Raw genomic sequence first — 15,942 nt, forward strand, 5'->3', positions numbered from 1 at the left:
CGTAGAAACATCGAGAATGATGCTTGACCAGAGATCGGGGCACCATGGCCCAGCCACACTGGACGTGAACACTTAGCCTTCACACCACCCCCATGTCTGACCTCCATACACTCACACTTTTGCAAAAAAAGAAAAAAAAAAGGAGGCTAAGGGGCTCAGGTGTAACAAGGCTGGTGCTATCCTTTTTCTCCCCGATGGTGGCCCCAAACTGGTGGTCTGAGGATGTACTTTTTAAAAAAGAGATGAATAAATGAATTGAGCACTTCTCTCGAGATAGACAGTAACGTTCATCTCTCCTACTCCCCGGTAGTGCAGATGATGGTTTTACCTTTAAAATTCCTGGTCTGAGGCCATTCCGTTGAATGCCAGGAGAAAGGGAAAGAATCCATAAACACACAAATATTTCATGAGATGTTTACCCCTCGCCAGGGCGCTAGCAAAAATTCTCCTAAGAGCCCAGGACTGAGGCTCAAGGTGGAAGAACGATAACACAAATGACGGTTCATAACTGGCATCCTTTTTGGGAGATGGCCAAGTGCTAGTGCGCACTGGTGATGAGAAGGATTTTGAGGTCCTTAGTCCTACTTCTAGGGGTCCCTCATTGGAGAGTCATATATTTGATACCTTTTTATGCATTTTTTATATTTTATGTGTTTTTTAAAGATTTTATTTATTTATTTGACAGAGAGAGATCACAAGTAGGCAGAGGGGCAAGTGGGGGGGTGAGAAGCAGGTTCCCCACTGAGCAGAGATCCCAATCCGGGGCTCAATCCCAGGACCCTGAGATCATGGTCTGAGCCGAAGGCAGAGGCTTAACCCACTGAGCCACCCAGATGCCCATATTTTTATGTATTTTTAAATATATTTTTATAATGTTTATTTATTCATTTTTTTAAAAATTCAATATTTTTAAAACAGGTTTATCCACACTGCCGGCCTCAGCATCCCCAACATGATTTTATCACAAAAATTCAGTTTATGAAAATAGCTTTCTTCTTAAAAGCATCAGCAGCCTGTTGCTGGGGCTTCTCCCCAGAGGGCTCTCTCCTCCTGCTCCAGAATGACAAACGACAAAATAAATACACGAGGAGTGCAAACAATGGGTGTGTGAAACACACCAGTGGCTCAGAAGCTGTGTAAACCACCTTTGCTTTTAGACATCCAAATCCTTACGGTCACCTTTGCTTCCAAGAAGCTAAAAAAGTGACAAAATTGTGATGCTTTTCATGCAATCTTCCCAAAAGTGTATGCATGATAACATCATACTCATTTCACAGAAGGGAAAAGGGATGTACAATCACTTCTGAGGTTACACTCGGGTCAATGTCAAAGCCGAGACTGAACCCCACCAACATTCATGAGCTCCTTCCACATACTCATTACCCTGGCAAGTTTAGATTCAGGGTCTGATCTTTAGATACTGATTTTTTTGGTACTAAAAGTTTGTCAAAAGCTTTCCTTTAGTTGACAACTAGAATGAAGGGGGAAAAATCTGGTTGTTGGGGTTGTTTTTTTTAAACTAGAAAATATCATCTCATTCAGTGTGATTTGTGCTACTTAGGGTCAAGAGAAAAGAAGATGGAGATATTTCTGTCTCAAAGAACTTCCTGGTTTTACAGAGTCTCTTTCTTTCTTATTTTCTCTTTTATGAGCAAAAAGGGACATGAACAAAAGACTCCCAAGAAATACCAGACATATATTAAGTTTCTGTAGCTCTCTTCTTTCTAAGAGCCCAAAGCAGTGTGAAACACAAACAGAAATGTGAAAGCAGGTAGAGCCTAGGTCAATGCCAGGAATAAAACAGACAATGATTTATAGTGACTTGGATTCTAGAGCTGCCTTGTCAGGGGTAAGTTGTCTACGATTTTCTTTGACTCATAGTTTGGACTTGGAATCTTGATTTATTATTAAACAAAAAGGGAGAAAGAACTGAAGGAAATGTGGGTTTTTTTCTTTTTTAGTGTCCAAATCAAAACTCTGCACCAGACATTGTGTAGATTGGTTCTCCCTCAATTCTCTCACTCCTATGAGGTAAGACGTTGTGATGTCCATTTCATAGATGGTAAATCTGAGGCTCAGAGAAATTCACAGACTTATTAAGAATCTGCTAAGGGTGGCCTTTGAGATTGGAATCCAGGTCTCTTCATTTCTTGTAACATTTTTGGTGGGACTACAGTATTATTCTGTAACTACCCATCTCCTGTGAATTTAAAACAATTTGTCTAGGAACTTGCTATTGAAGCTTTTGTCTGCTTTTTAATATATATTTTAAAGATTTTATTTGTTTATTTGAGAGAGAGAGAAAGAGAGTGCAAGCAGAGGGAGCAGCAGGCAGAGGGAGAAGCAGGCTCACCAAGCAGGGATCCCAGAACCCTGGGATCATGACCTGAACCAGAGGCAGACACTTAACAATTCAGCCACCCAGGGACCTCCCTTGTCTGCTTTTTAAATTGGGCATTCAAATTTGTTAGAATTTGAAGGATTGACAAAGGTTCACAAAAATTACATAGCATTGGTACACATGAAAGTTTTGTTCCCAATGAGTAGAATAGAACTTCAAGCCCTTTGATATCATATGAATCCATTGTTAGCCACATTCTTGCCTTGGAGTATTTTATTCTCATTTTCAGGACAGTCAAACTGCTGAGTAATGGAGAAAGGATGCTAATAGGGAGAAGACACTGCGGAAGAAAACTAAAATAGGGATCACATGGGATACAAGATCATGGAATAGAGAAAACTAATTTGGCGTGTGATCTGATTCGATCATTCAACACATAATTATTAAATGTGCATTTAAAAATATTTCAACACTGTATTAAAAGTTTATGAACAATGCATATTCCGAGTCGGTGGCCATTGGTAGGAGAGATGTAGGCAATATTCCTTAAGCTTCTGTTATGTCCTAGTCTGTCTCTCTAAAAGAGAAATGTAATCCTCACAGTAAGTTGCAGTGGGGAGAAGGTGTTCTTAGCCCCATTTTCACATAGAGGAAACTGAGTTAGAGAGGGACGGAAGAAGAAAGAAGTAGAGGGAGGGAGATGGATAGTGCAGAACTGGGATTTAAGAAGTCCTTCCAGTTTCTGAATCCACAATCTTTCCATTCCAGCATGCAGCCTAATGGAGCAGACATGGATTCAGCAGAAACGGAGTGTCTGAAGGCCTTTGGTGAGTTTGGCAAACAGAGAACCATTTGCTTTTCATGGTGCCCAAGGTAGCCCCATCTTCAGCATGAACTGTTTTGGCTCTCAAATAGCATGAAAGTCAGAATACACATTCGCTGTCTAAGGCACCATAACTCACTAGCGGGCTATCTTAAGCAGTTCTGTAAGTTCTCTATGTCATAGTTTCCTCATCTGTAAAATGGGTATGATGATGGTAACTGTGTTGTAGGGCTTTATGAGGATTAATTAAAACAAATGCAAGCCAACCACTTAGCACAGAGCCTAGCATAGAATGTATAGGCAGTAAATGGTAGTTCTTTATTGTTGCTGCTCTTGTCCTGTTCCAAATGTCCTCAGCATTTTTTATCTTCAAGGTCACTTATAAGGTCATAGTCACAATTCAGTGTTTCAATGCTTTTTTTTTTTTTTTTTAAGATTTTATTTATTTATTTGACAGACCGAGATCACAAGTAGGAGAGATGCAGGCAGAGAGAGAGAGGAGGAAGCAGGCTCCCTGCCGAAGCAGAGAGCCCGATGTGGGACTCGATCCCAGGACCCTGGATCATGACCTGAGCTGAAAGCAAAGGCTTTAACCCACTGAGACACCCAGGTGCCCCCCTTGGTCCCCCTTTTTAACTCCATTGCAAAATCACACAAATTTTTTCAGTCTCCCACTCCGTACATGATATGTAGACTCTAGGATCTCTATTCTTATAAATAATGGGAGTATAGTTTCAGGGTGAAAACCCAGACCCTGGAGCCAGGTAGGCTGAGATCAAATTCTGCCTTCAACACCGACTAGTGCTCACCCATGACCTGGTTGCGTCCTTGCTCTCAGGCTCTTAGTTTCTGAATCTATAAAGTGGGCGTAATCCCACTGCCCACCATGGTTTTGCTGTGGGGTTAAGTGAGTTACTAGATGTGTATATAACTCTTGGAAGAGTGTTAGGCACAGAGCACGGACTCAGCAAAGGTTAGCTGTTATTCTGAATCCTCTAGCCAGAAGAAGTTTGCCTGCAGCAAATGTGCTACACTGTTTCCTCACATTCATTTGTAACTGATTGTGTTCTCCAGACTGTTTTCATTTATGTCATCCCAGAGGGATTGATTTTGATGCGGCATAACGGCAAACCAAGCAAGGAACGAAAGGTAGGCAGAGCCCAGAAACACTGAGGTCTTTCAGTTGAGTACACTACTCCATTTCCATTGGTTTAAAGGCTTTGAGGGAAACACAGTTCCCTTGTTGTAAGGAAGAGGCTTAGAAACCACCGTGTGCCCGAGGAGTTTCTGTGAAAGTGGGGTCGTTTTCATGAGGATGAGGATGAATGAATTCATTTCGAGACATGGTTTTTACTGTATGTCCATTAAGGAGGCAGGTGCAAAGCCACAGATCCTAGAACATATGGAAAACTCCTGCTTATAGAGGCCACCTGCACAGTGAGAAAAAAGAAGAGGGGACCCTCTAGCTTCTCCTGTTGCCAGCAAGCTCAGCCCAACACAGGGAACGGAGAAACGGGTTTTATTCAGTGTGAGTATGGACTTGCAAAGAGTTGGAGCAGTCCAGAGCTGGGACTGGCTGTCTCTGGAGGGAGCAGTGAGGTGTCCCAGAGCAGAATGGATAACAACTAGGGACAGTATGAGCAGGTGTTGGGCACAAGAGAGGTTAGACCAGATGATCTTTATGGCTCCATGCAACCGGAGAATCTAATGAAACTCCGGAAAACCGGGTTTGAGCTCTTGGGGAACGCATGGACTCGGAAGCATTGGAAGGGCTCGTTTTATTGTGGGTTGTCATCTGGAGGAATGAGCACTCTTGGCTTCACTTAGACGCTACAGGTTAACTGACAGTTTATGCTTCTGTTCTTGAATATCATCGAACTGTGACATTGCCTGGGGAGCTCAGTGCCAGATTCAGTGTCAGACTCTTGATTTCTGCTCAGGTCACGATCTCAGGGTCATGAGACTGAACCCAGCCCAGCTCACTGCTGTGTGTGGAAACTTTCTGAAATTCTTTTTCTCCCTCCGCCCCTCCCTCTCTTAAAAAAAAAACAAAAAACCCAACCAACCAATAAAATCCCCAAACACTGTTACAGAAGGAAACTTTATTCTTTCTTCAAAATGGGGCCAAGACAATCTCAGGTTCTTTGTACTTACTGTTCCCTCTTCCTGGACATGCTACACTCGCCTCAAGCAAGCCATGCTCAAATTATTAGTATTGGAGAGGGCTTCCTGACCACCCCACCATGCAAATGTCCTCCCTACTTGACCTTGTTGCCACTTTTTATAGCTTCCCCTGCTTTTTTCTTTTCCATTGTACTATCCTCTATGAGCCGTGTTCCATATTTATTTATTACACAGCTCTCTGTGATGAAAATGAAGTATCGTGGGGCAAGAAGGATCTGTTCAGCTCACTGTATTTCGGAGGCTGGAATGCAGCAAGTACTCAGTAAATATGTGTTGAATAAATAAATTTGAGCAGAGGTTTGTTTTTATTTATCATTAGTCCTTTTTCTTCTATATCTAATTTTAAAAATGTACTTCTTCAAGGAATTGATTTGGGAAACCTTGAGAAATCTTTGCATCCCTCCCTGATAAAATAGGAAATTAAAATGAAAACCTCCAAGAATTCATCAACTGATTCAAGAAGAAAAAAAGTATAGTGCTCTATTAAAAAATCTAGTTATAAGGACTCATTTTAAAAAATGGAAAAGATTTTGTTTTTCAAAGACACACCTAAGTAGTTTATATGCTTTTCAAAGAATACATGGTTTGATGTGAATATATTTGTTTATTTAAAACTAGAGCTTCCAGATCATTACATGTAATCAAACACAGTAAGAACCCAATTTTTCTCTTACCCATGTCTGTTATTCCCAACACTTTCCCTTAAAAAACAACAAGAAATAAATATATATACATATACTAAATACAAAATAAATATATATAGATAAATATATATTATATATAATAAATATAAAATAAATTTAAAAATATATATGTATAAAATCTGAAAGCAAGTCATTATTTGTTTCCAGTAGATGGCACTGCAAATCAAGTCTTTATAGGTCTACTCACTTCTTTGATCATGATCATAATTATTTATTCTGTAGTGAGGTGATCTGAAGTGAATTATACACTGAAAACAAATAGGTCGGGGATTTTGAAGCTACAGTAAAGTTGGATTGACAGTGTCTGAATACTGTCACGTCTTCTCTGTATATGACAGTGGGATATTTATTCATTACGGCAGTGCATATAAAACTGTCTGCTTGCTTACACAGGAACTCACAGTTTGATGTGGGATTTCGGCTGCCTATTTTAATTTGTTTAGTCTATACCGTGTGATAAGTCCAGTGGGACTCTTTATACTTTTACACAGTGTTGAATTCAGTCTCATTCAAGTCAGTTAATATCCAGAAGCAAAACTGTTCCAGGGTCATAAACCACATCCCTGACCTGGGCTGTTTTTTGGGTGTGTATGTGTATGTGTGTGTGCGCATGTGTGCGTGTCTGTGTGTGTTTTGGTCAACAAACATCCCTGCTTCGAGAGAATGTAAATGATTCCAGGCAACTCCAGCACCACGAAAAAAGTGATGTTCAGATGTGTTCTAGTGACAGTGGACCATATCTAGCTTTGGATGTGAAGAAATATATTTTTAAAACATACTTAAAAACCATTTCAAGGCTAGGACACATTAAATGCTATCAGGTATGTAAAAACTCCAAGAATAGTGTCTGGCACAAAGTAGGTACTAAATAAATTCCTTCTTTCCTTTCTCCTATGGTAGAGGAATAAAAGGCCAGTAGCTGAGTCAGGCCCTGTTCCATAGCCCTCTCCTTACCTCTCCTTCCTCACTCCCAGAAATGGCTGGAAACAAGCCTGAAGGATGGAGAACGTTCTACCTAATAAAAAATCAGATTCCCCAGGGAAGCATAAGATACCGGGCCCCCACCTTTACAAGGAGCCTCAGAGGTTGGGTGTGACTTTTGCCCCAGAGTTCATCATTCTCTGCGGAGAAAGAAGCCATCAGTCAGAATGGGGTCGTTCACAAGGAAACCGTCTCTGCTCTTTAAATAAATGTCACAGGGGAGTTCAGATATCATGCAATTTTTAATACCCTCTATATATCGTATTTTGCTTTTCCCATCTTTTGCCAGGGAAGCCTGAAACTCCTTCAAATTATATAAGAAGCAATAGTGGGTTTCTGAAGTTTCTAGAAAGTGCTCTGATAGCTGATATGTTTGTGGGCCCCTATCCATCACTGTGAGCATTTAGTGAACTTCATCCATTTAAACAGCGATCTCCATCACCCAGCTTTTTCCAGAAGGATTCTCATGGCTGCACTGACCTTAGCCCTGACACTACCATAGGCAGCCAAAAAAACAAAACAAAACAAAAAACAAAACAAAACAAAAACCAAAAACCAAAAACCAAAAACAAAAAAACAAAAAAAAACCCCAAAAACCCCATGGAGCAAAGAGAAAACACAACGGTCATCTCAGTGAGGCAGAAAGATGACCCAACGATACTTTTACTTCAGGGTCGTCAGGCAGAGAAGGCCCTTTCTCCCTTTCTCCATGTGTTTTCTTCCTTTTGTTTTCCTCTTTGTGACCCCAGAACTTACACGTTGGCCACTTCAAATGGACAGAGATGGTGTTTGAATATTATGGAACGTAATTTGTGGCTTTGGCCTGGGGTTGATTGGCAAGCACTCTTGAGAGTTCGGAAGGACCTTGCAGAGCATCTAGTCCAATCCAGTACTTTATGCAGGAGAAAAGAATGGCTCAGAGAGGTCACTTGACTGAGATAGGTCACACAGGAAACTAGTGCTGGAGCAGTGATGTGGTCATCTGAGTCCTGATACTGGAAATCAGTGCTTCAACTGGGGATCAGGGAAAGGGTGAAAACATAGGGAGGGAGTGTCTTTAGTTACAGTGACTATAGAAAGGTGATGAAAAAATACCATCTTACTAGCCTAGGACAGAGACTTTTCCCCTCTCCTGTTTTTGTGTTAAGATAGTATGTTTATTATTTCTTTAGAGATCTGCTATATTAAGAGAGCATAATGGTCGACTTCTTTGGGGGCATTTGCTTTTCTTTATTCTTTTTTAGAAGATTTATTCAATTATTTGAGAGAGAGAGGGAGAGTGAGAGAGCATGAACGGGAGGGGCAGAGGGAGAGAGAGAATCCAAAGCAGACTCCACGATGGCCCCAAAGCAGGGCTCGATCCCATGACCCTGAGATCCCAACCTGAGTGGAAACCACGCCAATCATTTAACCAGCTGAGCCATCCAGAGGCTCCTAGGGCATTTCCTTTTCTCAGTGGGAAATAATAACTTTATCACGAAATAATTATGAGCAAACGGACCAATATTTTTCTTGGTGTGAAGACTGAAGCAAGATTTAAGTAATCACAGATAGCGTACATAGATAAAGTTAAAAAACATGCATATAATTTTTAGCTCTTCAGCAATAATTTTTGTGGAGTAATACTTTAGGAACCCACAGTATATGAGAGAGAAACTCCTCAACTGTCATTTTTTATTCCTAATTTGTGCTGTATCATCAAGCAAATGGAAATAACATCTATATATTTTCCAACTAACAAATGTAATTTTAATATTTTGTATAATTTAAGACTCATCCATATGAAAGAATTCCAAAGTCCTTAGGAAGCGTAACTGGGATGTGTGTCAATTTTAGAAGTCACGTAATTCATGGTTTAGCCATTGTTTAGGAATGAAATAACAGTGATTGCCAACCCGTGTGACCAGAAGTTTCTTTTTGCCAAGATTTTCAGAAAATGTTAATAACATATAGAGAAATCTTGTGTGGTTAGTCATGAGATTTACATGGTTAAATTTCTCTGAGTTGAAGAGTATCATGACTTGGAAACATTCATGATTTTTACCAGGTTTTATCCTTGGTTAACTCTGCTGGATTTTTTCACCCTTCATCTTTAACTGATTTAGGGTGGATTCTACATCTGGATACCCATATCCCCAAAGTGTCTGGCTTTGGAATAAAAAATGGAAGTTGGAAGGTTTTGGAGGGGGATGAAGGGGCCACTTTAACTGCTCATAGAGTCTTACAGCCAATTTTCATTGGCCTCATTGGCGTCCTTGGATACAGGAGAATGGAGGCAGGAAGCAAAATGGAAAGCCATAGCCCTTTCCAGAAGTCACGTGGAAAAAGCAAGCGAAAGTAGGACTTGGAGAAATTCCACTGTAGACCGCGCTGAGAGTCTTTGTGATTCTTTGTGATAACAACGTGATAGCCACTGTGCATTGTGGCTTTCATGACTGTTTCTTTCAACAGGATAGGTACCCCTAATGGACCCCCTGCACTCTGTAGTCACAAGGGCAAAGTTACAAAACAGAGAGAGTCCAGTACTCTAGAGGAACGGTAAGGTAAGGTCATCGAGTTAGGGATTAGACGTTCTTTTGCATTTGCTTTTTTTTTTTTTTTTAGATGAAATAACGTTCCGAGCATGGTAATGACTTCAACCTGGTAAACAAGCCTGAAGTCGCAGTGGTCAGGCTCACGTCGCCACAGCTCGTAGAGAGGGAACACGCTTCTCCCCATACACAGGGGCGGTCCGGAAGTCCTGCGTAGGGAGCGGTCCTCTGTGGCCTCCCCCGGATTTGTCAGGCCGCGGGTCCCGAGGCTCACGCTAGGGGTGTAGCCGCCAGCCCCCCAGGGGGCCCCAGTAGCCGAGGTACCGCAGCGCTGGGGTAGGAGCCAAGCTGGTTGGAGGAGGGGATCGGCATTCGGGGCCCTCCTGCTGCCGCGCTCTTGGCGTTGGGCAGTGCCTGGTGACCACGTCCAGGAGAAAGGCGTAAGGGTTGCGTCTCCAGCGGTGCAAATCCTCTTGGCATGGGATGGTCCCCGGTTTCCTTCGCTCCTTCCCTCCCGTCCAGACTGTGTTGAAGGAGCCAGGTGACCTGGGTGAAGGACACCTGCGAGTAGAGCCCGGAGATTGTCCGGAGTCCACATTCTGGATTCCTCCGAGCCTCGGTGCGTCCCTCTGACTCAATGTGGAGCTGTTTTACGGCACAGAGGGAGGCAGTTCGGGGATGCGGGTGAAAGGGCTAATGTACAGGGACCGGGTGCGGTTGGTTGGAGGACTTTTTGCCTTCAGTGACCTGCCTTGAAGGAGCTAGGGGTTCCAGCTTGGTGTTCCCAAGAGGAGGGGACCGGAAAGCTGGAGGGGATGCAAACTCGGGATGGAGTTTAAACTGTGTGAGTCGTCTAACCTCCCTGGGTCTCAGGTGGCACCTCAAAGAGGTGTGACAGGACGGAAGAGGTCACCTCTGAGAGCGCTCTCCGAGGGGTAAGGAAATCCCATTTCCCCATACTGGACGTGCGCGTGGCCTCACTGGGGCCAACGCCCGCCGGGCATCTCCGAGCTCCAGGGACCTCTTCAGTGGAGGGACACCCCCTACCTCGTGGCTTGGCGAGAGCCATTTCTCGGCATGTCCCTCCTGCGGATCTTCTAGACAAGCTCGGTCCCCGCTGTCTGGGAGAGGACCCATCAGCTCAGGACCCCGCGGATCCCGCGGGCGGTCGGACTTTGATCCCTGGACTCTCCCAGGTCTCCGCACTGTCCCTGGCACTTCGGACCGCCCGCCTCTCCTTGGGGACGTCCCTTGCCGGAGTTCCCCGGGCCTTGGAGGATGCACTTAGGTGGCAGGCCCGGGGAAGGTGGGTGCAGTTGCGAGAGCGCAGGAGGCTCGGGACCGGGCTGTCCTTCCGACCCCCTGAACCAGAGTGGGGGTACGGCAAGACGGGTTCGTAGGAAAGAGATCGACACAAACTTGAGAGACTCGGGGGGGTGGGCGGATTTTACACCCTGTGGCTATAGTACAACCCCCGCCCCCCGACCAAACGTGTCCGTATCCCTAGTTTCCTGGGAAATGAATTGCTGCCCCCGACCAGCATCTCCCCGCTCCTCATTACAGCGAGGCCCACCTTCATAAGTTCTCGGTCTTTCTTACTAGGGCGTCGCCAGCTTTTCCGACCTGCGGACGTTTCGTGCATGCTCTGCGGAGCCATTGCGCCTTAGGCCCCGGAAGGTCCTCTCGGCCTCCCCCCCCCACCCCCACTCACCGGGCAAGGTGCCAGCGTGCCCAAACACGCCGGCGGGTAACCCTGCCCTGCACCCGGCTGCGTGGCCTCCCTTTCGCTCCAACAGACGCCGAGGGCCAGGTTTCCCCCCCACCCCGGGAGGGAGTTTTTTTCCCGCCCTACAATAGCAGGCCCCGGCCAGGTGCCCTCTTCGGGCGCCCAGGTCCGGGCACCGCCCCAGGAAACGCCGTGGCGACCCTCGTTACCTGCGTCCTGCCAGGGCGAGGCAGACCGCAGCTGCAAGCTCGCCCGAGCAGCCCCAACTTAATTTCCTCCCCCTAGAGGCAGCTTTCCCAGAAAAACCTCTCCCCTCGGTCCTCTCCCGCCTTCCCTAGGGGACCAGGAAAAGTCCGAATCTCCATAGAAAAGGTTCCATTTAATTGCCCGGGGGGGGGGGGGGCAGCGGGCGGGGCCGAGGCAGCGGCGAGGATTGAATTTCTCTCCGCTGCAAACCAGCCACCGGCGGATAAAGCGCAAGTTCGGGCACTCGGTCCACCGGGGACTGCAGACCCAGAGCACAAAGTGTCCGGGGAGATGCGGAGTTTGCCCAGATTCCCCTGCAGATGGGTGTGCGGAGACGCCCGTGCCCTGAACTTTCTGCAGATTGCGTACGGAGGGAGCCGAAGGGGAGGCGGGCGGGGAGCGGGGCGGGGAGGGGGCCGTGTGAGCGTGAGATGTGCCCGTGTGTGTGAGTGTGCGTGTGCCCGAGTGAGTGTGCCCGTGTGTGTGTGAGTGTGTGTGTGTTTGGGGAGTGGGGGTGTGCCCAGGCTCTGGGGAGTCGCGGCGGGGCAGCCGAGGGCGTCGCGAGCGTCCCGCAGGCTAATGGGCTGGAGCCGTTCCGCGAGCGCTGGAGAAGGTCGCTGCCGGAGTTCGCTGCACACGCGAAATAATAATCTTAAAAAAGAGTGCCGGGCATGCGCACAGCGAGGATGCCATATTGGAATGAGGCTGTAGTGGGAGTCGGAGGACCCGAGCGGGCGCGCGAGGGAGGCGGCGGGCGGGGAGCGAGCGAGGCAGCGCGAGCCCGGGCGAGGCAGCGCGAGCGGGCGAGCGAGGCCGGCGCCCCCACCCCCACCCCGGCGGCGCCCGGGGCCTGGGTCCCCTCGGAGGGGAGCACGAAGTTCACCAGGTAGGACGCCGCGCCGGCCGCTGTCCCCGCGCCCAGCCCGCCGGGCGAGCAGACCTCCGGCCCGCAGGTTGAGTGCCCCCGCCGGGCAGCTGCTTTCCCCCAGCTTCGGGGAAGAGGGAAGCTCGGGCCCGCCCGGGCGTGGGAGGCTGCAGGAGGGGGTGCGGCGGGAGAGCTCGGCGGGAGGGTAGAGCGGCAGCCTCGGAGCACAGCCCCAAACTCCGCTCCGCGCTCCCGGGTTGTCATTCTTGCTGCCCCCGTCCCCTTCCAGCCGCTTCGCCCCTCGGCTTTGAAGAGCCCGGCCTCGCGGGAGGCTGTGCGTAGTTGCCAAGTGTCCTCCTCCCCGGGTGCGGGCTGTCCCCTCCCGCCGCCCACCTTCCTCATTTCGGCGACGCCGCCGCCCTGGCCACCCCGCGCTCCGCGGTCGCTTCCCTCGTCGGGGTCTCTTTCTTCTTTTTCTTCTTCTTCTTTTTTTTTTTTTGGTGTCTGTGTTGGGGGCGGGGAGGGGGAAAACGGTAGGGTGAGGACTGGAGACCCGCCGTCAAGCGTGTTGAAAACCGTTTACGCATTCGGAGTCGCCCCCTTGGAAATAGGTGCCTGTGCAGCCGAGATGAAATTGTCAGGAGGAGTTTTCGGAGCGTGCTTCGGCATGGATAGTCTTTTTGTTCTTTTTTTTTCTCTTTAAAGTAATATCCTGTCACTTGGGGCTTTCCTGTTGTCTACTCTCATGTGACCTCCTTTCAAAATTGCTCATCCGATCTAGCTTTGGAGTTTTATTTTTAACGTGTGTGTTGGTAAAAATCCGCCAAAAAAAAAAAAAAAAAAGGAAAGAAAACAACTGTAGGTACCGCTTAGATGTATTTATTGATTTTGGCCCGGGGCGGCGGGAGGAGCAGAAGCGGGGCCCGGGAAGCCCGGGGTGGGGGGGTGGGAAGCGGAGGGTTCGCGGGGGCAGAACGCACGTCCAGAGCCCGAGCCCGACTTGGTTTTCTTGGAAGCGCCACAACTGCGGGGAAGGAGTGTTTGGAAACCGTGTCCGTTTCAATATGGCGGGCTAAGGTAGCTTTTAAAAACTGAAAATAAAGGTTTTGAGGTGGGAAAAAACCCAACCGGAGTTGCGGTGCCTTAGTTTCGACTCTCTTTGGCTACTCCGGGAGCTGTTTTAGCGAATTAAGTGGGAAAAAGGAGACAGAATGAGCTGCCCTAGTTTTTTCCGTGTTTGGAGTCTGCGGTCCAGTCCATTGCCAAGGGGAAAAGGGGTGCCGCTGGCCCAGACTGGGGCAGCCGAACACAACTGCTGCGTGTGCTTCTGGATCGGTGTGCATCCCGGCGTGTGCAGTTGGGGGGTGTCAGAGACATACGCCCCGAATGTGTGTGTGCGTCTTGGAGCCAGACTAACCCGATTTGACGTGACAAACTGCTGACACGTGGTGCAGAATACATAAGGGCAGAGGCAATGATTTATTTCGGCGTTCTCGAGAGGAGCCCTCCCTGTATGCTGGCTTCTGTGCGGGGGAAGCCCCGAGTAAAGGACTAAGTGTCGGGGTGTTGGGTGCGGTCGGGCTGCAGGCGCCCGTGGGGTTTGGGTGTGCTGGGGGCACTCCGCGCTTGGCGGTGGGGGCCTCGCGGCAGAAGCGTGGGGACCATGAGAGCAGCGCGGCCGAGAGGTGTGGGCAGACGGGCCTCGGCGACAAAGTGGGTAGGGTGGAAGCGAGGAATTGCTTTTGGAGTTGAGCTCTAGGGAGGGTGGGGGATGGGAGAAGTGCTCTAGGAAGAAAGTGGCCCTTGCTTACGTCCAGCTGGAGAAGGCTGGATCTGAGTGCGGCGTCTTCCGGCCGTGGCAGGCGAGGGGCGGCGCTGTGGTTTCAGGGGTATCCGGGAAAGGCCAGCTTCTGGGGCCCGGAGGGTCTGCGACTGGAGTTTGGGGGCAAAGTCGGAGCCTGGAGGGGGAAGTCGGAGGGGAAGCAAGCAAACCCGAGCTTCCTAAGCTAGGAACGGGGATCTCCAACAGGGGTCGCCAGTGGCCAGGACGCAGCTGCCGAGCGGAGGTCGCGCGGGAGGGACCCCGGGAACAGGGGGCCGTGCGGCGGCTGTGCGCCCCCGCCCCCGGCCCTGGAGAGGGCAGGTCCTGGGGACCTTATCGGGGCCGGCGAACCTGATGGCGCCTCGGCCCAGTGCGCGAGAGGTGTTTAAATCTCAGGATTAAACATAGTGTGTTGGCTAGGTCTGTAGTTAGCACAGTAACGGGGTCTCCAGGCATTTACAGGGGCCTAGAGGGGAGATCCGTAGGGTCAGCTCGTCCTCTCCCCTTAAAGGGACGCCGCGCTGCCGGAGAGGCCTGTCTCTCGCAGTGTCCCGCGGGTGGGGGCGCAGGGGAAGCGACCCTAGGATTGGAGACCCCGCGTCAGATTTTCCTTCCCAGCTGGGCGGAGGGGCTGAGAGATCGCGACACTGTGGCCGAGACGGGCTTGCCCCCCCCCCCCCCCCCGGGCGGAGCGCGCGGTGCGTCCCCGGCCCTGGCAGCATGCGCTGGCAGCGGGTCCTCCAGGGACAGCTCTCCTGTGGGCTTCGCTGGAGTGGAAACCAGCCTAAAATGGCTCTGTGCTTGTAAACTGCAGTTTCAGCCGGGAACCCCTCCCCTCGTCCTCCTGACGTCGCCGCTGACAAGCGCACAATTCACTCTAACGCCCCGAAACCCGCGATTTTGCACGGAGCTGTGCCGTGGAAGCGAATGTACAACCGATTACAAAGAACATTCCTCAGGATTCTCGCAGGGTCCAAGTTTCCCTTTCCTGTAGGAAGGAACGGGAGGTGTGTGTGTGGGGGGGGTGTCGGGGGCGGAACCGAGACGCGGCAGGAGCCCGGCCGACCACCGCCCCGGAATCGGGGCTGCGGTTCTGGGCCGGGGCCCTTTCCGCGTAAAAAGCCGAGGGAGGTGCCCCGGGGACGCGGAAGGTGGCGGTGCGCAGCGATCGCCACGACCAGGGGCGCTCGGCCTTGACGGCATCGGTGGTGTCCGGAGTGCAGAGCCGGCGCCGGGAAGCCTGGGGGACCGTCCCCAAACTTCTGGAGACCCGCCTGCAGTTTCGCTTTCGGAATTTTCGGGATCTTTGGGTTTCTAGAGTTGGGTGGGATTTCGGGAAGAGAGGGCGCCAGGCGCTGGTCCTACGGATGCTCGTTTCCCTTTCAGTGCAGTAGTCAGCACTCATCACCCCAGCGTCCCCTCCTCTGAGTTCCCGGACCCCGCGGGCGCGTTGGAGTGTTTGGGGCTTCCAGCCTCGCGCTCAGCCCCGGCTCCGGAGAGCATCCGCCCCGCACCGCGTTTTTGTCGGCTCCAGCGGCGCGGCCGCAGCGGATCCGAGCCCACGGGTGGGCAACCGCTTTCGACCAGGGCAGACCCTGCCTGAATCCGCATCCATCGCCGCTGCCCTCCACTTTCCTTCACCCCTCCGCCCTCCCACCGACGCCAAGGGACCTGGGAGACCGATTCGAGTGTCTACACCAAGCCAGCGGATCCAGGTTT

At 49.6% G+C, this 15,942-nt stretch overlaps 1 protein-coding gene across 1 annotated transcript in view; it reads left to right on the plus strand.

The window, feature by feature from the left end:
- Nucleotides 1-12,357: 12,357 nt before the first annotated feature.
- SFMBT2 (Scm like with four mbt domains 2) overlaps nucleotides 12,358-15,942 on the plus strand; it is a 219,976-nt gene continuing 216,391 nt past the window's right edge. Inside the window, exon 1 of the mRNA XM_032881633.1 lies at nucleotides 12,358-12,422. The gene's annotated coding sequence lies outside the window, so the exon portion shown is untranslated. The remainder of the gene's footprint in view (nucleotides 12,423-15,942) is intronic.

Source organism: Lontra canadensis, unplaced genomic scaffold (assembly GCF_010015895.1).
Source record: "Lontra canadensis isolate GAN:19392208 unplaced genomic scaffold, GSC_riverotter_1.0 scaffold76, whole genome shotgun sequence".
NCBI classification, from domain to species: Eukaryota; Metazoa; Chordata; class Mammalia; order Carnivora; family Mustelidae; genus Lontra; species Lontra canadensis.